Source organism: Musca domestica, unplaced genomic scaffold (genome assembly GCF_030504385.1).
Source record: "Musca domestica strain aabys unplaced genomic scaffold, Musca_domestica.polishedcontigs.V.1.1 46, whole genome shotgun sequence".
Taxonomy (NCBI): domain Eukaryota; kingdom Metazoa; phylum Arthropoda; class Insecta; order Diptera; family Muscidae; genus Musca; species Musca domestica.
The window spans coordinates 1,165,039-1,192,040 of record NW_026712336.1 but is presented as its reverse complement, the minus strand read 5'-3'; the positions used below and the strand labels follow the sequence as shown (position 1 = coordinate 1,192,040).

Genomic DNA, 27,002 nt, shown 5'->3' with positions numbered 1-27,002 from the left:
ATTGTGAATGCCAAGATAAGAGAATTGTTTCTTTTTTATTTTCATTATTTATCATAATTTATTTAAATTATTAACGGGGGAGAGGGAGGGAGTAGGCCTTTTTGTTGTTGTTATTATTATTCATTCATAAATTGCATTAATTATTTTTTTTACAGCTCATAACTGAGCTGTTCGAAAAAAAAAGGAAATAGGGTCTCAGCTTATTTCCGTTCAGGGGAATAATGAGAATAGTTGTTATTTTTATTTTTAATTTTTTTTATATTAATTTTTTATTTATTTTGATTTTTTTTTTGGTTTTTTTTTATTTTTTTTATTTTTTTTTTAATTTTTTTGTTTTTTTTATTTTTTTTTTAATTTTTTATATTATTTTTTAAATATTTTTTTTTGAACTGCATACTTTTTTTTTACAGCTCATAACTGAGCTGTTCGAAAAAAAGGAAATAGGGTCTTAGCTTATTTCCGTCCCGGGGAATAATGAGAATAGCTGTTATTTTTCATTTTTTTTTCTATATTAATTTTTTATTTATTTTGATTTTATTTTTTTTTTTGTTTTTTTTTTTTTAATTTTTTTATATTATTTTATATACAATTTTTTTTCTTTTTATTTTTTTGTTCTTGTTTTCTTTTTATTTTATTTTATTTTTATTTTTTATCAATTATCTTATTTTATTTTTTTTTTTTTTGAGTTGGGAACTGCATAATTTTTTTACAGCTCATTATTGAGCTGTTCGAAAAATAGGAAATAGGGTCTTAGCTTATTTCCGTTCGGGGGAATAATGAGAATAGCTGTTATTTTTCATTTTTAATTTTTTATATATTTTTTTATTTTTTAATTTTTTTTTAATTGTTTATATTATTTTATATACTATTTTTTTTCTTTTTATTTTTTGTTTTCTTTTTTCTTTTTATTTTTTGTTTATTTCCCTTTTATTATTTTTTTTTTATTTTTATTTATTTATTTTATTTTTTTTATTTTTATTTATTTATTTTATTTTTTTTTAATTTGAAAACTGCATTCAATTTCCACTTTGATTCATAGATAATGTCAAACTGCCAATATGTAAAACAAATTTTCGATTATTTTATTGGCCATTAAATGTATGTGGCAGCCATCATTTGCCGCTCAGTGAGGATAAATGGCGCTGCTGCTTTTGGCACAAAATATTCAATTTTATGCCTCATTTAGCAATAATTTGAAGATTAAAGATTACAAGTTGCACAGAAAGCAATGATATAGGGTAATAAAATGCGGAAAATTAGTTCGAAAATTACAAAAAGCTCAAATTTTTATTGGCAAGAAAAAATAGTGTCGAAATTTGGAAAATAAGTTCAACGTTTTTTTTTCGGACAAAAATCACCCTATAATTCGAAACTTAACGCACTGCCATGTGAATGGGCCTATAAAACAAGTTGCATTGCAACGTAAATTCCAAAATCCTATGACGTAATAATTTTATTGCGTAAGCAAGAAAAATTCCAAAACAAAAAACAACCCTCCCCTAGCACTGCCCTTGTGAGGTCATAAATGAAAGATTTGAATGAATATTTAAGGAAAAGTTTTTTTTTCGGAAAAAAATTGGAAAAACTAAGACAGTTTTTAAGGGTGGAAAAAAGTCGATGGGAAATAACAAATGAACAGGTTAAAAAGTATCACTCGGTTTTGCCGACAAATACAGGTTGAGATGAAAAAACTGCAACCAACTTCAGACTGCTGTTATTTCTAAGCCACTCGTCCGAGAGCTGTTAAAATTATTTCAGTGACAGATCATTACATTGTTTACAAGCGTACAAAAGCATTTTGGTGAGAATTTTCCAGAAAAAAAGTCATTCGTGATGGAATTCAAGCGTGATAGTGTGATTTCTTTATTTTGGCTGGAAAACCACAAGTGGCTGTCGTTAGAGCACTCCAGCATTTAAATGTGAATAAAAATATTGTGTCTCGTAGCATCGCTCGTTACCGTGATAGCAATATTCCATTCGCCAAATATTGAAAAATGGGTTCGGGGTAAAGCCATTGAAATTCCAAAAAGTGCAAGAACTTACACCGCTACAGAAAGAAAATAGACTCAAAAGACCTAAAGAGAGAGAGCTTCTCTTGGCCAAAAGTGGTGAACTACCGAATTTGGTTTTCTCCATCTCCGATGAGAAAACATTCGTTGTCCAGCAGTTTGTAAACAAAGAAAATGGTCGGGTTTACTTGCCAAGGAGGTCGGCTGAAAACGTGCATCTTCGGTTGGCTACCAGAACTTAAGCGCCGGCCATGTTGATGGGGCCACCATTACAGCCGATGGTCGCTCTCCGCTCGTTTTAATCGACCGTGGCATCAGAATAAATGCCGAATATTATCGCGAAAATATTCTGGAGGGTGTATTAAAGCCTTGGACACGCAAACATTTTGGTCGCCGACCTTGGACATTCCAACAGGACTCAGCACCATCGCACTCAGCACGCGCCACCCTAGAATGGTTACAAAATGAGGTTCCTCGCTTCATTTCCAGCGCACAATGGCCCCCAAAATCTCCGGATACCAATCCGTTGGACTATTGTGTCTGAAGTATTTTGGAAAGCAAGGTTGGCACCAAAAAAATACCAAAATGTCGATGACCTCAAGCAAGCGCTTCGCCGGAAATGGGCCAAAATACCGCAGAGCAACATTCGGGCAGCGTGTGACGGTTTCATTGCTGTAATCATTTTTACCAATGTATGATGCATACTTTCAGGCGATCTGAAAATAATTTATCAATCAGATGTTTAGATCTCATTTTCATACATTTTCAGGATATAAAACACATTTTTCCCCGGAATAATATCCCCGGCTCATAGTATGCCTATCAATCATCATAATAAATTGCCATTAAATAATTCAATAGAGAAAACCTCCCAAATTGAGCCAGCAAATCTCTGACTAAAAAAAAAACATTGCAACATACAAACAACTACAGGTCCCCAGAGATTTCCAGCTGAAATAACAACTACCGCACAAAAATGGCAACTGAAACCAAACCAAAAAAAAATAAATAAATTATCACAATTAGTGCAGCACCGCACCGCATCTGACTCAACTCAACACACCAACTGTAATGCATCAATGCAATATTCGATATATGGTAGATCAAGTGAACCTCCTCCTCCTCCTCCTACTCTAGCGAGTGAAATAATAAATAAATATTAAATCATAATAAATAGTATTATTTACAGATTTTGCACAATTATGAGCGATGATGATGACGATGATGGTTGGTGGTTTTGAATTTTTTTTTTATCAGGCGCCAATGGCTTTTCCATTTTTTTTTCAAAATATCCGGCGGCGCTAGCCACCAAATGCAATGCAAACAAACATTGAGGAATTGCATTAAGCGGATAGGCAATGAACTGGGGATATGAATTTCCACTGTGTTCTCAGACGTTTTATCAAAAGTAGGTAGACAGACAAGGACATTTGGAAATGTTTGGAGACGAGAGAGAAAGATAAGGGTACCATTAGGGGGATGTGGGTAATTTTGAAAAAAATTTAAAAAAAATTAAATTCAAATAAAAATGGAAATTAATAGTTATTCTGTGGTTAGAAAGAAATATTTTATGAAATGTATTAGGGAAATTCGGAATAATAACTGGTCCTTGAAAATATATTTAACAAGTAAGGGTGAAGTCAAACACCATAATTTTAACAAAAATTTAATAAATTAATACATTTAACCGAGATCTAAACATCTAATTGATAAATTATTTTCAGATCGCCTGAAAGTATGCATCATACATTGCTAAAAATGATTACAGCTGATCTTTCATTCATATTTTTTAACTAGCAGAAAAGTCCACCTTAAAATTTTAGGCCTTTTTATACCCTCCACCATACATATTATGGAGGATATATTAAGTTCGTCATTCCAAAACAATCAAAGGCCATAATTTTTACATTTTTTTTTTCAAATTTTATTGTCACCTTTGGAATTATGGCTTTCAAACGGCCAATGAAACCACACACATGCAGCCCGAATGTTGCTCTGCGGTATTTTGACCCATTCCCGGCACGAAGCGATTGCTTGAGGTGATCAACACTTTGGTATTTTTTAGTGCCAACCTTCCAGACACGATAGTCTAACGGATTGGTATCCAGGGATATTTTGGTGGTCATTATGCGCTGGAAATGAAGCGAGGAACCCCATTTCGTATCCATTCTTGGGTGGTGTGCGCGTGCTGAGTGCGAGGTCTGCGGCCAAAATATTTGCGTTTAATACACCCTCCAGAACATTTTTGCGATAATATTCGGCATTTATTCTGATGCCACGGTCGCTTAATACGAGCGGAGAGCGATCATCGGCTGTTATGGCGGCCCACAACCATCACCATGGCAGGCGCTTGAGTTCTGGTGGCCAACCGAAGGTGTACATTGTTTACAAACTGCTGGACAATGAATATTTTCTCATCGGAGAGTTCATTCGGCAGTTCACGATTTTCGACCAGGCAAAGCAACTCTTTAGCTCTTTTGAGTCTATTTTCTTTCTGTTGCGGTGTAAGTTCTTGCACTTTTTGGAATTTCAATGACGTTACCCCGAGCTCATTTTTCAATATTTGCTGAATGGAATATTGCGATATGTTCAGCTCACGTGGCATTTTTCGGCCACTGCAACACGGGTTCCGATCAAGACGTTTCTTTACTTTTCGAACCATTTCTGCTGATGTTGCTGTTTTCTTCCATCCACTTCCTTGACGTCAGGTTACGCTACCAGTATCACGGTAACGAGCGACGATGGTACGAGACACAAACGATTTATTCACATTTAAATGCTGGAGTGCTCTAACCATAGGCACTTGCGGTTTTCCAGCCAAATATAAAGAAATCACGCTTGAATTCCATCACGAATAACTTTTTTTCTGAAAAATTCTCACCAAAATTCTCTGTGTACGCTTGTAAACAATATAATGAGCTGTCAGTGGAATAATTTTAACAGCTGTCGGACGAGTGGCTTAGAAATGACAGCAGTCTGAAGTTGGTTGAGGTTTTTTCATCCCATCATGTATTAGTCAGAATGGACTCCACAACAAAGATATTTGATGCCAACTATCAGATATAGCATAGAAACACATCTGCTAAATGTTATCGAGATCGGTTCAGATTTGTCTATATAACTCCCATATATATCTCTATCCGATTTCACGTTTAAGTCCCTCACAACCGTAAAATGGCTTCACATTAAAGATATTTGATGCCAACTATCAGATATAGCGTAGAAATACCTCTGCTAAATTTTAGCAGATTCGAGATCGGTTCAGATTTGGATATAGCTTTCATATATAGGCATATATATATCTCCAACCGATTTCACGTTTTCTGTGCACCAAAAGTGTAATATCAGCTCAAAATAGTAGGATTTTTGTAAAAATCGGTTCAGATATTGCTATAGCTCCGATATACATGATTAAATTTAAGTGTTTTCCAAGGCGAGAGACACAAATGCCTGCGTAACATTTAGTGGAAATTCCATTTAGAGTAGAATACTCCTCCCATATATTAGATCCTTTCTCTTTGAAATTATAACTGCTTTAAAGCCGTAATACGAATATTCGAAAACGTTCATAATTGGCATTTCTTCTGATAAATTCCTTATTTTAACGTTTATTTGTTACGGGTAGGCCGTTCGACTTTTGACCTGTCCTCACAGGTTTAATATATGCCTGAAAATATGCTTCATTTTTTTTGGTTTTTACCACTCTCCTTTTTCCTTTAAATTTTGTTCCTTCCTTTCAGTTTAAAATCTCTACAAAAAACATAAAACATTTCTCCATTTTCTTGGCGCCTTTGATAATTTAGTTTCTTCTTCCTCCCCTTCCGTTTTTCTTCTTAGGACTCCATTAAAGTCCTTTTTCCTGTAGCTTTCATGTTTAAACATTTCAATGAAACAAAAAAATGGAATATTATTTAAATGATTTTCATTCACTTTGGCATTATTACAGTAGGCAGTCCTCCCCTCTTCCTCAGACCCATTTTCTTTTTTCACAAACTCTTATCACTCCCCTCTCCCCCGCCTTCCCTCCTGAAAACCCAAAAGCCAGACAAACACAAATTTCCTAGCGGCAATACTTTGTCTCTCGACTGATGAAATGCCATTGCCAGGCCGAACAATTCCGGTGACAAGCCTGGCACGTCTGCTGTGATGTGTCACAACTACTAATGGCTGGCTGGTGATGGCGAATGGATGTCGGCCTAAAAGACCCCCCCCCCCCCTTCTCCTAGACGGAGTGACAGGAAAAAAAGTTTTTCATTTCCCCCATGAAAAACAAAAAACTACACCAAACTCCGAGAATATTTGCATGAGAAAATGTTATTTGATGCCATCATTCATCGTTGGTGCTCCGGATTTTTTTCTAGCCTGTTTTTAGCCCGCCAGCATTACCTCTTCCGTTATGTCGCATGCATGTCGAAACAATTTTTATTTCACAATTTAATTGCCTGGAGTACTGCAGCCGAGGAGGGTTCTCTTTGGTTTGTGGGTCTTGCGAGTCTATTTTTTGTGTTTTTGACTGGGTTTTTAAGTTTTGCTTTCGGCCGGCATGGATTTAGGCCATAATAATGGGTTTTGAATACCCCATTGCAGCAACCAAATAGTAATTAATGGACTTTGTTCTTTTTTTGGTTATGGCAACTTAAATATCCTCAATATGGGCATGATTTTGTTTAAAATTGCCTAAAAGTATGCACTACTTTTTAAATCACAAAAATTGGGCTGTTCTCTAAAAATTAAAAAAAAAAAAATCACAAAAATTCCGATTTTTTAATACCCGCCACCATTTGAATGGAACTCGTAAAGTATAAAAGAATACCTTAAAAAATATCGGCATTTTTTTTAATTCCGAATATGAGGTGTTATAGTTATATGGGCCCATAAAGAAACGTGCATCTCTTAAACATAAAATCATAAAAAAACTCGAATGTGGGGTATCGTTATACGGGGCTTTAAGAAGAAAATATGAAATAGTAGTAGAAATATTACATACTACCCATTGTGAACTTTAAATTTCAAATTTGAAACAGTTCCGTTGAAAAATGGAGCTAAAATTATGAAAATGCCGATTGAAAGGCGATATCGTTATATAGGGGTTATCTGAAGGAGTGTACTAGCAATTTTCTGTCAGTGGGGAAGGTATCCATTACAAATCATCAAAAATACCGAATATCTTATATGGGGACCATACCTAAACTTGGATCGATATATGGAAAGTTATTTGCAAGGATGTTTACTACATATAGGGAACACAAATAATAATAACAACAATTAATTATATTGTATTTTATAATAATTTTCTCCATTTGTTTCTTATCATTTCAGGTAAGGTGAATGATATAGAAAAATGGTAACGTTAAATAGTCCAATAACTAAGAAATTTCTAAAAAAAAGTCGCCTAAAAGTATGCATCATACATTGCTTATAACTTACAGTAAACAGGTGACAATAATATGAAACCACAAGAGTTCTGAGTGAAGGTAAACATGACAATAACATGATGTAAAAATATATTTTCATACTAGCAAGTGTCCGCTAATTTGTCAGCGAAAAGTCCACCTAACAATTTTAAGATTCATTCCAACAGTTCTGGTTAGGCCTTTTTGGCACTCAAAAATGCACCATTTCTTAAGTTTGAAAAAATTTTTAAATCAAAACTTCATAAATCGTACTAAATTCTCTGACTTTCCAAGTTTTATATGTTTTTCAACCTTTTCCTTTTTTTCGGAAAAAAATTATAGAAAAAAGTCTCCAAATTTACCGAGGAGGATATTAGTGAAACCATTGCACAATGGACCCACATCCAACTTTTCTAGCCTGAACTATTTCAATATGTCCAAATTTCAGGACCAAATTTCAGGATTGCTTTCATTCAATACCAAATTTAGTAACATTTAGTACGTATATCCAAAACAATCTACATCTCTCCATCCTGGACACCAACAGTTTTACAATTTAGTAGCATTTAGTACTTTTCGTACAATTAGAGTACACTTTTTCACATATATCTCAATCCCAGATACCAACAGAGACCTCAATATCAAATTTCGGAATTCAATTCACAAAATACCAAATTTAGTACCATTTAGTACTTTTGGCACAAATATAAGACACATTTCCAAATCCACCTCGAAATCTCAAACACCAACAGTGACATCTGTATCAAATTTCGAGATTCCAGATCTATTCCTTGACCCAATACCCAATTTAGTACCACTTCGTACTTTTCGTACAATTCAAGTAAATATTTCCAAACCCACCACCAGTTATCAATTCCAGATACCAACATAGACCTCAATAAAAAAATTTTAAAACCACCTTCATATCTTAAACATAGACACCAACTTTGACATTTATATCAAATTTTAGGATTTCAGTTGAATTTCTTCCCCAATACCGAATTTAGTACCACTTAGTACTTTTAGTACAATTCAAGTACCCATTCAAACCCACCTGCAAATCTTGATCCCAGATACCACTAGAGACCTCAATATCAAATTTCAGGATTTCAGCCCCATACCTTCACTCAATACCAAATATAATACCATTGATTACTTTTATTCGGTATTATAGTACCCATTTTCAAAGTCAACTCAAAATCTCAACCTCAGATATCAACAGTTACCTAAATATCAAATTTGCGAATTTTATCTCCTTACCTTCAACCAAAACCAAATTTAGTACCACTTAGTACTTTTCGAACAATTATAGTACATATTTCCAAGACGCATTTGCAAACCCACCTCCAAATTTCATACACTGATACCATCAATAATCTAAATATAAAATTTCAGAATTGTATCTCTATCCCTTTACCCAATGCCAAATATAGTACCATCCAATACCGTTTCGTACAATTACAGTACACATTTCCAAACCCATATCAAATTTCGGGATTTCACCAAATACCAAAAAAAGTACCATTGAGTACTTTTCGAACAACTATAGTACCCATTTCCAAGCTCACTTCCAAATCTCAACCTCAGATACCAAGAGTTAACTAAAAATCAAATGTCAGACATTTCCAAAACTACCTCCATATCTCAATTCCAAATACCAAAAGAGACCTCAGTATCAAATTTGAGGATTCCATCTCTATTCCTTCATCAAATACCATTCTGTACTTTTCGTACAATTGTAGTACATATTTACAAAACCACCTGTTTATCACAAACCTGTCCTCTACAGGTACCTCAATACAAATTTTAAAAATTTCAGCTTAACCTATTTGCCCTTAACCAAACTGTTCCAAACTCAGTACCATTTGGTACAGTTCGAACACTTGGTTCATATCTGCAATGCCACCGTCATATATCAAACTTACTTCCCTGCCTTGGTACTCATACCGAATTTCCAGTTTATACCTCTATCCGTTCACAGAATTCCAAATGGTACGATTTTAGAAGTTTAGTACAATTATAGATCTTTTCCTAACCTTAAACTTCTAATTTCCCGAAAAACCCTTTGCTACATCTATCCTGCACTTCATCCGTGACTCTCATTGCAAATTTCTATTTCTAGCTCATTCCGTTTGTTCGATACAAAGTATTAGATTTTTAGTACATTTTAGTAAATTTCGTACCCTTTTGGGACGAATTTCAAGAGTCGTACTCAAGTGATTTTTTTCAAGTATTTATTTATTTTTTATAGCATATTTTTAAGTGCTCCAAGCTTATTTTTGAATTAAAAGAAACGCTATCTATCCAGAATCTTGAAATTCGTTTTTAAAGGGTACGAAATTATCTAAATATTTAGCATTTTTATAGCATACTTTTAAGCGCTCCCAACAACTTTTATATAAAAAAAAGTAGTAAAATAACTGACTGACTGAGAATCAACGCCCAGACGAAACGGCTATAGCTAGAATTTTAAAATTCGTACCAAAATGGTACGAAATTTATTAAGATGTACTAACTCAATTCAAATTTAATTTGGATGTGGGTCCTCTTAAAAATAAATTTTGAATTAAGTTGGTACATTTTAATAAATTTCGTACCCTTTTAGTACGAATTTCAATATTCTAGCTCCATCCGTTTCGTCTGGGCATTGATTCTCCGTCAGACAGTTAATTATATGACTATTCTTCTATATATATGCTCAGAAAGTTTTTGGGAGCGCTTAAAAGTATGCTATAAAAATGTTTAATATATGATTTTGAAGAAAAAATCCCTTTACATATGACACTAACATGGTGTGTAAATTAATCTAAAGCCACAACAAAATTCCTCAGGCCTTAAACTAGTTCACGTAAATGGATTCTACTCCACCCTATTTTTTAATTATTGATTCAAGGAGGAAGAAAAGAACAAAGGAAATTAATAGGGTATCAATATCTCAATCCTGTTTTATTTTCTTTCTTTTCATTTTAGTTTGCTTATTCGATTATCTATCCTTGATTAGGGAAAATCTAATTTTTCTCCAGCCTCATGTTGCGCATCTTCCGCCTACACACACACGCTCTCCGATGATGATTGATAGACATTTCAATTTGCTACAGTTTGTATTCCATGGCGTTGACTGATGGCGATGATGATGATGATTATGCCATAGAGGCAAGGGCTGCCAACGATGATGGGTATGGTAAAGGGAATGAAGAGACATTGTAAAGACAAAACACAATCTAAAGTCAATTGTTTTCTTCAATTAAAAATTGAAAAGCAACTACAACAACAACGTCGACGACATGAAACGGGACAAATTTTCCCTAACACCGAGATGACATGCAACAATGTTTTGAGCCAATCAATGTTTACATCATTGGAATCGGAAAAAAAGAAATCAACACGCAATGCAACTGGTGTTGTGGTCTAAAGAGAACTATTTGCCCCCTCTCCAATACCTCTCAATGTCGAATCGGCAAACAATAAAAAGATACATGGCCGGTCATACTTTGTTGTCATGTTTCCCCATTTTCCCTGGGCTCAATTCTCCATCAATGAATGCCTTAATCCAGCACCTATTCTTTGGAAGTCGGCCAGCCAATCAACCATTTGTCCATCATCAATATGGTGGTCATATGGTTACACTCCATGCCGGAAAGTCAAGTATCAATTTATGCTTGGAATAATCGGAAAAGAAGACCTTTTGCTTTGCAACAATGTGCAACACAATCGAGCAACAAACAACATCATCTCCGAACACTACAAAGCTTCACATCATAGCTGACTAGCTTCCTCAATTGTTAGCTATGAGATTTTAATTGGCTCAGGCATTTCACTGGACAATGGAATTTTCAATGGAGTTTTTCTTTCTTTTTTCTTCTCGTCCAAAAGGCGTTATTTGTTACTTCGATGGAAATTTGAGGCCGTAACGCCCCACCCGCCCCTCTACTACTTGAGGTCAATTATTTTGGTTTGGGGATAGGTAGGTGGAGGAAAAACGTTTATTGATTTGCCAACTCCCGTTGTAATAAAGCGCAGCAAGCCATCAATTTTTAATTGAACCCCACCCTTAACTTTCTCTGAAAATGTTTTTTTTTCCATCTCACCTAAACACACAACATGGATGATAAGGCCTGCCTTCAATCATGTAAGGTTTTGATGGATTTTTTAGGTTATGTTTCTTTGGAAATTTAAGAAATTCAATTTCGTTTTAAGGTTATGTTTTTGTGAAAAAAGTTTAAATTAAATTTTTTGTATCGGCGGAGAGATGTAAATGGCTACAAAGCCAAAATTTAGTATACATCTACAATTAATTTAATGGATTAGAGACTAGTTTACACCTCTTGTTAGAGACATTTGAAAAAAGACGTTTTTGTGAGATATGTGAAAGTTTACACATCATATTAAAGTCATATGTTAAATGATTTTTTCACATTAATAGTTAGTATTTTTATAGCATAATTTAAGGCGCACTCCCAACAATTTTTTAAACGAGAAAGGTGCCCAACACTATCTATATACAAGGTGGCGCAAAGGGGAATCCTCCTATCAGAAAATGCTATAAATCTTTCGATGTCTTAATTACAGGGTGAGATAAAAATACTGCAACAAAGTCATTTTTTACATTTTATTTTTACATTTTATTGAATGAAAGCAAAAAATTTCGGAAATAGCATCAAATTTTAGAATAAGTTTAGATTTGTTCGAATTGGTCACCTTTGGCACGAATTATGACCTTCAAACGTCACACGCTGCCTGAATGTTGCTCTGCGGTATTTTGCCCAATTCCCGGCACGTAGCGCTTGCTTGAGGTCATCGACACTTTGGTATTTTTTGGTGCCGACCTTGCTTTCCAAAATACTCCAGGACACAATAGTCCAACGGATTGGTGTCTGGAGATTTTGGTGGCCGTTGTGCGCTAGAAATGAAGCAAGGAATCTCATTTTGTAACCATTCTTGGGTGGCGTGTGCTGAGTGCGATGGTGCTGAGAACTGTTGGAATGTTTGTGTGCCCAAGGCTCTAATACACCCTAACACCCATATCACGAAAATATTCGGCATTTATTCTGATGCCACGGTCGATTAATACGAGCGGAGAGCGACCATCGGCTGTTGTGGCGGCCCACACCATCACCATGGCCAGCGCGTGCTGAGTGCAATGGTGCTGAGACCTGTTGGAATGTTTGCGTGCTCAAGGCTTTAATACACCCTTCAGAATATTTTCGCGATAATATTCGGCATTTATTCTGATGCCACGATCGATTAATACGAGCGGAGAGCGACCATCGGCTATTATGGCGGCCCATCACACACCACACCATTATCATGACCGATGCTTGAGTTCTGGTGGTCAACCGAAGGTGCACATTTTCTGCTGACCACTTTGGCAAGGCAACGTGTTTAACGTTCATTTTGTTTTTGTTTGTTTACAAACTGCAGGACAACGAATGTTTTCTCATCGGAGAAACCCAAATTCGGCAGTTCACCACTTTCGGCCAAGCGAAGCAACTCTTTAGCTCTTTTGAGTCTATTTTCTTTCTGTTGCGGTGTAAGTTCTTGCACTTTTTGGAATTTCAATGGCTTTACCCTGAGCTCATTTTTCAATATTTGCCGAATGAAATATTGCGATATGTTCAACTCACGAGCCATTTTCGGCTACTGCGACTCGGGTTTCGATTAAGTCGCTTCTCTTTACTTTTCGAACCATTTCTGCTGATGTTGCTGTTTTCTTCGGACCACTTCAGTCCAGTATCACGGTAACGAGCGATGATACGAGACACAAAAGATTTATTCACATTTAAATGCTCGAGTGCTCTAACGATAGCCATTGTGGTTTTCCAGCCAAATATAAAGAAATTTCATTATCACGCTTGAATTCCATCACGAATAACTCTTTTTCTGGAAAATTCTCACCAATATGCTTTTGTACGCTTGTAAACAATATAATAAGCTGTCACTGGAATAATTCTAACAGCTGTCGGACGAGTGGCTTATAAATGACAGCAGTCTGAAGTTGGTTTTTTTCATCTCTCCCAAAATGAAATATTTGTTTTTAATTAATTTGAACTAGAGTCGGTTTCGCCTAAAAGTATGCTTTGAAATATTAAATATCATTTCGAATGCCTTCAACGGACATATTCAGATCAAAGTTGAGGTATAGTATTCTCTTTTTACTTTTGGAAATAGGCCAAAATGAAGGCCTTCGTGTTGGATGTTTTCCAATGCTCGGAAATAGTATTTCAAGATTTTCGAATAAACTACTGAATATATTTCTGAGGGTTTCCCAAGAATCCAAAACGAAGTCCTTCGTATCGTTTCTCAGTCTCTCGAGTCTCAATAGATATACCATTTTTAAATCTTTCACTTCAGTGTTAAGGGTTTCTCAAGAGGACCATCAAACTTACATTGTATCTCATTAAAGACATTTTATTTCCAATCTCAAATCATTATTCCAAAAACATATTCAAATATTCTACCTACTGCTTACCACAGGTAATTACATTTCTTCTTCTCCCCAATTTCTTCAATTCAATATTTTTGATTAATTGGAACCCTACTTTAATCCATTTTTATGGAGTTCAGCATTAAAACTTAACTATAATTCAATGTTTCCAATGAAATATTAGCCCCAACCCCAAAGAAAAAAGCCAATTGCGAAGGTCATTGTTTCCACATTCAAATCCGCAGAGAATTCGGAACACGAGTTCCCCTATTTCAAACAAGATAAAAAAAGCCAACATAGACAACGATCTATTTTAAGTTTTGTTGAAAAAAAAAAACATTTTTTTCTGAAGAACACCACACGCACACATGGCTATTAAAAACAAAACAGCCAAAGAAGATGGAACGAAAATTACACGAATTGTCTTAATTTAAAATTAAGAAAAGTGGTCAGTTTTTTTGTGCTGTTGTTGTTGTTGTGGTGGTGGTTGATCTTGTTTTTTTTTTGGGTGAGTTTTGGTGCGTGGATGGCGTCATCGCCATGAGTTTATGTCTATATCGTTTTTTTTTTTGGGCAATGCCATTCTATGGTCGTCATTATTATCAAGCAAACTCTGATCTGTTTCGCGGTACATCATCGTCATAAACTTACCGAAAAAACAAGAGAAGAAGATCACGATCATCCTCATAGACCGTAATGACTTTCAAACTTGATCTTTTTTCGTCCCGCCTTTTTTTCAATATTTTTTTTTGTTCTCAAGTATTTCAATCTGTTCTTAATAAGGCTTATTTTATTTATTTTTTTTATTTTGAATAGCAAAAACCCAAACACCATAAAAAATAAAATTTGTATTTCATTTTCAATTTATTTGGGGATCGAGTAAATTTCATAGTAAACAACTGGAAGAGGGGGAGGAGGAGATACATCTGTTGTGTGAAATGCTTTGAACACATATTTCGAAGAGATGACGAGAATAGCCACTGACCGCCATGCTAAACTTGTTGGTGGCCCCAGGCTATTTTTGTAGTTTTTAATTTATTTTTTATTTTTATTTTATTTTTGTTAAACATTCATTTTGGGTTTGGCACTAATTTATGAAAATAAGTTCCATAGCTGACAATTTTATGGGGTCAATTTGTAGTTCTATGAAGAGAAGAGTCTACTATCATAGTAAAGAGATCAAAGATCAGAAGATTTTTATCTATAGAAGAAGGTGTTCATCTGCAGAAGACCAGAAGGCCTTCTTCCATAGAAGATCCTGAGGTCTTCTTCCATAGAAGACCTGGAGGTCTTCTTCCATAGAAGACCTGGAGGTCTTCTTCCATAGAAGACCTGGAGGAAGAAGACCTGGAGGTCTTCTTCCATAGAAGACCTGTAGGTCTTCTTAAAGAAGGCCTGTATGTCTTCTCATAGAAGATCTGGAGGCCTTCTCATAGAAGACCTGGAGGTCTTCTCATAGAAGGCCTGGAGGTCTTCTCATAGAAGGCCTTGGATATCTTCTTATAGAGGACCAGGAGGTTTCTTATAGAAGACCAGGAAGTCTTTTTATAGAGGACGTGGAGATCTTCTCATAGAAGACCAGTAGGTCTTCTCATAGAAGAGCAGTAGGTCTTCTCATAGAAGACCTGTAGGTCTTCTCATAGAAGACCAGTAGGTCTTCTCATAGAAGACCTGTAGGCCTTCTCATAGAAGACCTGTAGGTCTTCTCATAAAAGACCAGTAGGTCTTCTCATAGAAGACCCGCAGATCTTCCCATAGAAGACCCGTAGGTCTTCTCATAGAAGACCCGTAGGTCTTCTCATAGAAGACCCGTAGGTCTTCTCATAGAAGACCCGTAGGTCTTCTCATAGAAGACCCGTAGGTCTTCTCATAGAAGACCAGTAGGTCTTCTCATAGAAGACCCGTAGGTCTTCTCATAGAAGACCAGTAGGTCTTCTCATAGAAGACCTGTAGGTATTCTCATAGAAGACCTGTAGGTATTCTCATAGAAGACCTGTAGGTATTCTCATAGAAGACCTGTAGGTATTCTCATAGAATATCCGGTGGTCTTCTCATAGAATATCCGGTGGTCTTCTCATAGAAGACCTGTAGGTCTTCTCATAGAAGACCCGTATGTCTTCTCATAGAAGACCAGTAGGTCTTCTCATAGAAGAGCAGTAGGTCGTTTCATAGAAGACCCGTAGGTCTTCTCATAGAAGACCAGTAGGTCTTCTCATAGAAGACATGTAGGTCTTCTCATAGAAGACATGTAGGTCTTCTCATAGAAGACCCGTAGGACTTCTCATAGAAGACCCGTAGGTCTTCTCATAGAACACCCGTAGGTCTTCTCATAGAAGACCTGTAGGTCTTCTTCAATAGAAGACCTGGAGGTCTTCTTCCACAGAAGACCTGGAGGTCTTCTTCCACAGAAGACCTGGAGGTCTTCTTCCACAGAAGACCTGGAGGTCTTCTTCCACAGAAGACCTGGAGGTCTTCTTCCACAGAAGACCTGGAGGTCTTCTTCCACAGAAGACCTGGAGGTCTTCTTCCACAGAAGACCTGGAGGTCTTCTTCCACAGAAGGCCTGGAGGTCTTCTTCCACAGAAGACCTGGAGGTCTTCTTCCACAGAAGACCTGGAGGTCTTCTTCCACAGAAGACCTGGAGGTCTTCTTCCACAGAAGACCTGGAGGTCTTCTTCCACAGAAGACCTGGAGGTCTTCTTCCACAGAAGACCTGGAGGTCTTCTTCCATAGAAGACCTGGAGGTCTTCTTCCATAGAAGACCTGGAGGTCTTCTTCCATAGAAGACCTGGAGGTCTTCTTCCATAGAAGACCTGGAGGTCTTCTTCCATAGAAGACCTGGAGGTCCTCTTATAGAAAACCTGGAGGTCTTCTTATAGAAGACCTGGAGGTCCTCTTATAGAAAACCTGGAGGTATTCTTATAGGAGACCTGGAGGTCTTCTTATAGAAGACCTGAATGTCTTATTATAGAAGACCTGGAGGTCTTCTTATAGAAGACCTGAATGTCTTATTATAGAAGACCTGGAGGTCTTCTTATAGAAGACCTGAATGTCTTATTATAGAAGACCTGGAGGTCTTCTTATAGAATACCTGAAGGTCTTCTTATAGAAGACCTGAATGTCTTCTTACAGAATACCTGAAGGTCTTCTTATGGAAGGTCTTGGGGGTCTTCTCATAGAAGACCTGGGGGTCTTCTCATAGAAGACCTTAAGGTCTTCTCATAGAAGACCTTAAGGTCTTCTCTTAGAAGACCTGGAGGTCTTCTCATAGAAGACCTGGAGGTCTTCTCATAGAAGAGCTAGTGGTCTTCTCATAGAAGACTTGTAGGTTTTCTCACAGAAGACCTCTAAATCTCCTTCGCCCATTCTAAACACAACACAAAATATTTTCATAATTCAACAGATGTTTGGAAAAAAACTCAAAATTTATTGCAAAATTCCCTTAAATAAACAACCGAATCGATAACAGCAACAATTGCCCATTAAACATGTCTACAATAACTCATCAAAAAAATTAAACATTTTAATTAGACTGGGATGCCTTTTTCGGAATTGAAATATTTGGCAATATACGACTTTTTGGATTGCTTGCTTGCCTGCCTGCCAGCCGTTCGTGTCTCTCTGGTATGTGAACAGTAGCCGCTTTAAATGGCCGGCCGGTTGAATCTGTATTTCGACTGACTCGTTCGTTACTCATTTAAATTGTTATGATTAAATGTAGTTGTTGTTTATTTTATCATTTAGCTGATGTTGTTGTTGTTGTTGCTGCTTTTGTTGTTAATCGTATTTTTCGCATTTATTGTTTATTGTTCCTCCAATGGCTGTCGTACTTGTAGAACGCTTATGTCATCATTTGATTACCATATTAACAACAACAACAATAACAGTGAGTGAATGGGGCGAATTTTAACAATAACAACAACAATAATAATAACAAGAATAAATATGTGAAGAAAAAATTGAAATAATTTCGAAAATTATTGGATAATCAAATATTGAAAAATACTGAAATTTGGGAATTGAAAATAACAATTCTATTTTTCTTAAGTTTCGAATACAAAATATATCTCCATGGATGGTTAACTACCGTTTAAAGAAATCAGGGACCTCCAAGTCTTCTATAGGAAGACCTCAGGGTCCTCTATAAGAAAACCTCAGGGACCTCTATAAGAACACCTCAGGGTCTGCTATAAGAAGACCTCAGGGTCTTCTATAAGAATACCTCCAGGTCTTTCAATATTTGGGCACAACCAAAAGCCTTTAATTATCATAATCAAAATTAGGCAGAATATTGAAATCCTGCAGAATTATTTACATATCATGGAACTCTCTTTTTTTCCTGTATCCATAGAAGGTCTTCCGTCGTCCATCTGCTCCTCAAATAATTTTAGAAAAATTGTTTGATTTCTTTTTATCCATTGATGGCCTGGTAGAGGATATGTAGGGGTATAGGACATTTCTAGGGGTCCTCTATATAGAATATTTTTTAGCACCACCAGTTTACCTTACATAGACATGACCTCGGCATCTAGATATAACGATATCTCTGGAAAACCTATTGTGGGTCTTTTGATAAAAAAGACCTATGGGTTCATCATGCGAGAACCCTTTGGTTTTCAAATATAAGATATATTGGTCTTCTGTTACAAGACCTATTGATCTTCGTTAAAAAGGAAATCCCTATGAGAGGACACAAACAGCTGTTCAGATTTACATAAGGAAATATATTCGGTCTCCTACTATTATAGAACCTTCACCACCAGTTAACCTTCCATAGACATGACCTCTACATCTAGATATAACAATCTTCTAAATCTTAGTGTGGGTCTTTTGAAAAAGACCTATGGGACTATTATGCGAGAATCCTTTGGTTTTTCAAGAGAAGATACATTGGCCTTCTGTTACAAGACCTATTGATCTTCGTTAAGAAGGATATCCCTATGAGAGGACACAAACAGCTGTTCAGATTTATATAAGGAAATATATTCGGTCTCCTACTATTATAGAACCTTTACAAGAAGGTCTGTTGAATCGGGTGGAATTCCCTGGTATCGTCTATATTTTTAAGGCCTCTTATATTTCAAAGGCCTCGGGTTTATATAGGGAAATATATTCGGTCTCCTGCTATAGATCCTCTACAAGAAGGCTAGTTGCCTTGTGTGGAATTCCCTATAATCGTCTAAATTTTGAAGGTCTCTTATTTTGAAGACCTCCTATTCTTAATGGATTGAGGTCTTTCTGATGAATATCATGGAGACTTCCTTTATCCCTTGGCTGCTTCCTGTCTACCTCCTATTAGGAAAAACCATAATTTTCTTAAAATTAAAAACCCCCTCCATCTCCCCTTCCCCAAACCTTCGATAACCTTGTTTAGACAACAATTAAAACCCTGTCTATCTTTGTCGAATATTTAGTTCCGAATAACAAATAGTCCACTGCGATAATGATATGATAATAATGGGAACAAAAACCGTCATTTTAGTATTTGTTTTATTTTTTTATGGAATTTTGTATTAGACTGGACGGACCGACCGACCGACAACTTTGAGCCATGTAATGTAATTAACAATTGTTTTATTGTTTGTGGGTTTCATGTCAATGCAAAAAGAAGGGTTACACAAACGGAAATAGTTTCACACATTTTTTTTCTCTTTTGCCTTTTTCTCATTACTGGAAAATCATGTGCTGTGGGACAGACTTTGTTTAAGTAGCCGTGGTGGTGGTGGGTGATGTCAGAATTTTACATAAATTACCTATTTTAGACATCGAATACAACTTTTAGATGATTCAGGGATGTTATCTTAACAAGGGTCTTCAAATAGAACAACTTCTGCCGGTTTCCAATGGTTAGAAGACCTACTATGGCCGATCTTCTCTAGGATATCCTAGGATAAAATACTTTTAACATGCCTTCCTTTGTAAAGATCTTTAAACCAAGTAAAACGCAGTTCCTCTGTAAGGAGCAAACTCGCTCGAAATCGCACGAAGTTGAGTGTAACCATTCCTGGGAGTCGAAAGAAACATAACTAACAAAACTCAGTTGATCAGGTTAGCTCGAATAAGGGCGAACATGCTTTGTTTGTTTTTAAAGATTAGGTGACCTACCGACTTTCCATAGCATATCTCTAGATGGAAAACTTTCAACAGGCCTTCCTATGAAAGACCTGTAAACCAAGTATCTACAGTCTACTTGGTTCGCTCGAAATCGAGTAAAGAGTGAAACTAGGTCGAAATCGAGCGGGAGCACTCCTGGGAGTAGAAAAAATAAAACGAAGAAAACACCATTTTACAACGGCCGACCTTCCATAAGATATCTCTGGATGGAAAACTTTCAACAGGCCTTCCTATGAAAGATCTGTAAACCAAGTAACCTGCATATCCTCTGTTTGGATCAAACTCGCTCGAAATCGAGTAAAGAGTGAAACTGGCTCGAAATCGAGCGGGAGTACTCCTGGGAGTAGAAAAAATAAAACGAACAGAACACTGTTTTACCACGGCCGACCTTCCATAGGATATCTCTGGATGGAAAACTTTCAACAGGCCTTCCTATGAAAGATCTGTAAACCAAGTGGACTGCAGTTTCTCTGTTAGGAGCAAACTCGCTCGAAATCGAGTAAAGAGTGAAACTAGCTCGAAATCGAGCGGGAGCACTCTTGGGAGTAGAAAAATAAAACGAACAAAACACTATTTTTCGGTTTCGCTGGAATAAGGGCGAGCACGACCAAAACATATTTTTTAGGTTTCGCTGAAATAAGAGCGCGCATGCTTTGCTCGTTTTAGAGTGGCAGACAATTTTTTCGAAAACGAGCAGATTTTGCAGAGCATTCTTTTAATTTGGGCTATCTCTGAATATGATAACTCCAACAGGCTTTCTTTCTCATGAAGGATCAGCATTCCAAGTTACCCACATTTCTTCTGTCAGGAACAAACTCGACCGAAAAACTCGTTCGAGTTCGGGTAAAAAGTGAAACTCGTTCGAATTCGAGCAGGATCACTCCTGGGAGTAGAAGAAAACCAAACGAAAAAAACTCTATCCATTCCGCTGGAATCAGGGTGACCATGCTTTGTTCGTTTTAGAGTGGCAGCAAAATTCGTTCGAAAACGGGTAGATTTTGCAGAGCATTCTTTTAATTTGGATTATCTCCGGAAATGATACCTCCCATAGGCTTTCCTATGAAAGATCTGTAGGCCAACTTACACGCAATTCTCATGTTAGGGGCAAACTCGACCGAAAAACTCGCTCGAATGCAAGTAAAGAGTAAAACTCGCTCGAAGTCGAGGAGAAGCTCTTCTGAGAGAGAAAACCTAACGGGCAAAATTCTATTGTTCGGTTTCACTCAAATAAGGACGAGCATGCTTTGCTCGTTGTAGAGTCGAAAACGAGCAGATTTTACCGAACATTCTTTTAATTTGGGTTATCTCTGTATAAGATACCTTCCACAGGCTTTCCTATGAAAGATCATTAGACCAATTTACCCACAGTTTAGGAGCAGACATCCGAAAAACTCATTCGAATTCGGTTAAAAAGTGACACTCGTTCGAATTCGAGCGGGAGACCTCCTGGGAGTAAAAAAACTAAAACTAGCATAACTCAATTGGTCGGTTTCCCTCGAATAAGGGCGAACATGCTATACTCGTTTTATAGTGGGACCAAAATTCTTTCGAAAACGAGTAGATTTTACCGAGCATTTATTTAATTTGGGTTGTGTCTGGATAAGATACTTCCAATAGGCTTTCCATGAAAGATATGTAGGCGAAGTAACCTGCAGTTTCTCGGATAGGAGCAGACCTTCGAAAAACTCATTCGAATTCGAGTAAAGAGTCACACTCGCTCGAAGTCGAGCAGGAGCGCCTCTGGGACCAGAAAAAATTGAGCAAGCGTAATTTTTCGATGTCACTCGTATAGGAGAGAACCTAATTTCTTTGTTTTTGAGTGGGAGCAAAATTGGTTCAAAATCGAGCAGATTTTACTCTTGTCGAGCGCTCTTTTAGTGTTTGCCATACCGTTTTTGTATTCCTTCTATCTATGTGTAGTTCCTCAAACCACAGCAGCAAACGCAACAAAACTGAAAAACGCGTTGGAAAGCATTGTCGCCAACTGTACCAACCAGACCTCCGAAGAACTAGCTCGAATTTTTACAAAGAGTGGAACTTTCTCGAATTCGAGCGAAAGCACTCCTGGGACCAGAAAAAATCGAGTAAATTTAATTTTTCGATGTCGTTCGTATAGGAGTGAGATTGAGTGGGAGAAAAACTCGTTCGAAAATGAGCAGATTTTACTATTGTTCTCTCTCTCTCTCTCTCTCTCTGCCTCTCTTGTCACAGTACACCTATGTATTTTCTCTTAGAATATCAACGGGTTTCTAGTATAAAAGACTTGAGGCCTGATATTCCATAGAATATCGTTAAGTTTTCTCATAGAAGCCACAATGCATTCCACGGAGAGGGCTCTCACAGGACCGATTCGCATTATCAACGAGAGATCAATGAGTGGATAAATTGAAATAAATACGACCTATTGCTCTTCTACAATGCGGCCTTATAAAATACCAATAGGTCATCTTTGTTCCAATTTTTTCTTCGCACAACACCAAAAGAACAATGGCAAATCTGTTTCTGGACAACTAGCTACGCTAACAGTTGTTCTCCATAACTCATTCAACGCTCATAACGGCCAATAATGAAAAAAAAAAAAAAACATTTGCCATCGGAATTTAGAATTCCATTGTCTGTGTTGAGACATTGATGTCATCGTCTGACAATCTAGCAGCCAGCCAGACAGCCGGGACAATCCGTTTTGTAATACCCATCTTAAAAATGCCTACAATTCTGATTACAGTTTCTTCTTTAATGGAAGACTGGGTCTATGCAAATGTTAAAGAAGAAGAAGGCATTCAATTGGAATTCCAAATTGTTTTTGTTGTTTTTGTTTTTCTCCTCCAAATGGCAACAAGTGGTGGCAATAAAACAGCAAATGGTTGTGGACTGTCTGGCAATGTGGGGTTATGATTATGAAAGGGAATGCGATGGATGGCCCAGACGGCTGAAATGGTTCAATGGAATGTCAGGCGATTTTATTAAAGGAAAACATTTTAATACTTTTTCAAAAAATATTTTTTTTATTTTTCAAAAATTAAATATTTATCAGTTCTCTTATATTTAAACGTTTGGTTTTTCAAAATCTTGAACCCTATGTGGGGGAGGTAACAGAAGAAATGGTCCAATCTCTACCATCTTTATAACAGATTATAATATTGAGAAAAAATTGAGATGTACCGAGTCTGAATGGAATCGGATGTCAATTTTCCGTTTTATGAACTTCATGGATATTCAAACTGTTGAATCTTTAAAGGGAGAGTACCAGAAGGAGTGGTCCCATGTCTACAATCTTGTGTTGTTAGAAATAATGGGATATGCGAAATATGAAAAGAACCGGATGTCTATTTTGGATTTTATGATCGTTTTTGGATATTCAAAACATTGACCCTTTGTGGGGAAGGTACCAGAAGGAAAGGTCCGATTTCTACTATCTTTATAACAGATCTTGTGTTGATAGAAATATTGAGATGTACCAAGTCTGAATGGAATCGGATATCAATTTCGCGTTTTATGAGCTTCATGGATATTTAAAATTTTGACCCTTTGTGGGGGAGGTACCAGAAGGAGTGGGCGGATATATCCCACCTTAACAGCATATCTTGTGTTGTTAGAAATAATGGGATATGCGAAATATGAAGAGAACCGGATGTCTATTTCGGATTTTATAATCGTTTTGATTATTCAAAACTTCAAAACTCCTGATATTCGGAGTTTTTTTTTTGGTTTGAACCGAATTGTCTATAATTTGATACCTTGGGTTCCAGTTGTATGAAAACTCGGGCTAGAAAATTCTTCGATATCCACATTCTGATAGTAGCCCCATAGAGTATTTGGTAGGTTTCAGAAATATTTTGGAAAAAACTTTCATTTGAAGAATTAAGGTTCTCTAGGTTCCCTGCGGCAAATTGCCAATACAGTCCCCATAATGATCTTAAATTTATTGTAGAGCTTGGTAGAACACCTTTTATGAGATTTCTCCAAAATGAGGTATTTGAAAGAGCTTCGAATATATTTTAAGTCGATTGAAGAGAGTTACAGCCAAAAAAATTAAATATTACAATCATGCCGCAAATTGGGCGCCACTTCGGTAGAGTGATCGTACACAACTTCTAAATAAACTCGAGAACTTTCATAGGACAAGTCAACACCAGATATGTTTTTTTTTTTTTTCATCCAAGAAGTCCAAGATTAATTTCACGAGGCCAGAAGTTTCGTATTCGTATATGCTGAGCCATACGTTGGGCGCCACTTTGGTCGTTTAAAACCAGCTATCTTATTTGATTGATCACCTATGAAATCCATTCCAAAAATCCCTCTACGCCAATAATGTGGTATTGCAAGCCACATGTTGGGCGCCACTTTAATAAAATGATAGAATACGTAAAAAGTTGGTTGGAATTTTAAGTTTTCAATAGCCTTTCTAAAAAACCAACAGAAGACCGCAGTAGGAAATATTTTCTTTCAAAAAGTTAATGACAGATCACCAGATTACCATGTAGGATATCTTAAAGTCTATGTTCTAGGGTATCACATGTTGGGCGCCACTATGATATTCCCTTCGAGAGTTATCGTGCGCACCAGCCATCCAGACAGACGGACGGACGGACATCGCTAGATTGGCTCCAAATGTCCTGAATCGAATTTGGCCCAAAGAGACCTATGGTCTAAAACCATTATTTCGATGTGGTACGTTTTGGCCTTATCAAATGATATATACCCTCTGTAGCCATATGGCTGAGGGTATAAAAATCTCATCTTAAAGTAGAAAGGCCAAAGGTCAATTATGCTTCATTTTTTATATCTCAATCTATTGAATTCTTCCCTTGTCTAATATAAAAATACATGACCATTGCTCCATGTCATGACCATTGGAGTCTCTGTTATTGACACTGGGGCCTCATGTCATGACGACATGACATCATGACTTGTTTATCTCAGAATTACAATCTATCTCGCTTTTGCTCTCCCCCTTCCCCTTCTCTCCTCTCCCCTGCTACCCTACCTCACCTCTCTCTTCTCGAACACGTCATCATTAATTTATTCCAACGCTGACAGCAGCAGAGCCCTGAACAAAAAAAAAAAACAAATACTTTAATGAAAGCGGAACAGCAGTTAACCGCATTTCAGTAGTACACTTTTGAGCGGCAGTGTAGGTTAGTATCATCGAAGCTGGTTGTGTGTGAGGTATGAAGTAAATAAAACAAAACAGCATGCTTCCAACATAGAATAAAGTTACAGATTTTGGATTTTAGATATTTTTTTCTCAATTCAAATACCGGTTGGTATTGTTGTAGTTTTGTTATTGTTGTTGTTGTTTTGTATGGTGATTGATGGCGTCATGTTTTTCCTTTCATTTGTAATTACATCACTCGCTCATGCTGTGAGAGAGGTTTTCAAATCAAGGTTTTTCATGATCAGTATTTTTTTGATTTGTTTTTTTTTTAATTTTTTCAGATTTTTTTAATAAAAAAAATCTATTTTTAACCTTTTTTAATGTATTTTTGTTTTTTTCTCTCTCTGTCTAGCATTTATTTACGAACCAAATAAAAAATTAAAAAAAAAACAATTCTCAACAACTGCAAGATTACTCATCGATCCCTCCCATAATCTAATTCATATATCTATGACCAATTGTCCGAATCATTTCAAATCGTAAAACGTCACGTCTGAAACGGAATCAACAACAATAATAAATTGTAAGTATTTTTTTTGTATTTATTACAAATTCAATTAAATATAAGTGACCGGAAGTATTTTAGAAGTGTTTTTAATGAGAAAAATAAGGCTTGAATAAGACCTATTCTTACGACTATAAAGTTTTTAATTATAAAAGACCTTAAGAAGATGTTCTATCTGTAGAATGTATAGACGACCTGTGTAAGGAGGTCTTTTACTCACAGAAGAACTACAAATGTCCTTCTTTTTAGGAAATATCTATAGGAGGTCTTCCATGTAAATATGGGCCATAGGAGGATTTTTTATAATCACAGCCGATGTAATTTGGGACCCCAGGCCTTCTAAAAATTTGAATATTTTCAGACATTTTTTTCCGATTTTTCTAAAAATCCAATTTTTTTACGTTCAGTGCCAACTAAAGTAATTTTTATTTAATTTTTTTAGTTAATATTTTCCTTCTGGCTATGATTTTTGTCAGAGAGCCGCATTAAGTATCTTACAAGCATGCCATCTTAAATTTTGGGATTTTTAATATTTCGGCCAAAATATTCAAATGGTTAAGAAATCTATTACCCATAAAAAAACTACAAGAAGTCTTTTAGTGGTCTGACTACAGAAGTCCTCTGGAAGGCCTTTTTATACTCACCATCATGAGAATATATGGATATGATCTTGATCAGAGAGCTGCATTAAGTATCATACAAACATACCTTCTGAAAAGTTGGGGTTTTCAACATTTCAGCCAAAATTTTCAAACGGTTCTCAATAGGTGGTACCTCAACCTTAAAGATCAATTCGGATTCATCTATACAAGACCTCTAAGACTTCTCTTACCCACAAAAAACTACAAGAAGTTTTAAGTGGTCTGCCTACAGAAGTCCTCTGGAAGGCATTTTTATACCCACCACCATAAAAATATATAGCAGACATCATGACATACTAAAATGTGGTTCAGGCTCGGGCTCCCAAACGTGGTGTATTTATGTAAAAAAAATCTTTTTTTTTTCGTTGGGCGCCACTTGAAGTATTGTTTTATAATTTTTGGCCTTGATAGGATCCCCCGTTGGTCGCTACTTGAAATATATATTTTTATCATTTCGGACTATGACCAGGATCGAGAACCCAGAATCAAGAACATTCTTGATCGGTACAAAATTCTAAGTCGGCTTAACTAAGTTTGTCTGCCTGTTGAAATCGCGAAAGAGCCCACACTATATTTTTGGCGTCACCATACCATAGAATTAAAAACGCTGTAGTTTTGGTCATTGGACCTATTGTAATGTAAGTCCACCATACAGCAGAACCTCCTGATATTCGGAATTTTTTAGATTTTAACCGAATTGTCTATAATTTGATATTTTGCGTTCTTATGGAATAAAAATTCGTGCTAGGACATTTTTC

The 27,002-nt window shown here is 36.4% G+C and overlaps 1 protein-coding gene across 8 annotated transcripts in view; it reads left to right on the top strand.

The window, feature by feature from the left end:
• LOC101892444 (protein 4.1 homolog) overlaps window positions 1–27,002 on the top strand; it is a 121,446-nt gene that overhangs the window by 48,101 nt on the left and 46,343 nt on the right. For all 8 annotated transcript variants that reach the window (XM_059127623.1, XM_059127627.1, XM_059127625.1 and 5 more), the window contains one exon: window positions 25,451–25,621. The gene's annotated coding sequence lies outside the window, so the exon portion shown is untranslated. The remainder of the gene's footprint in view (window positions 1–25,450; window positions 25,622–27,002) is intronic.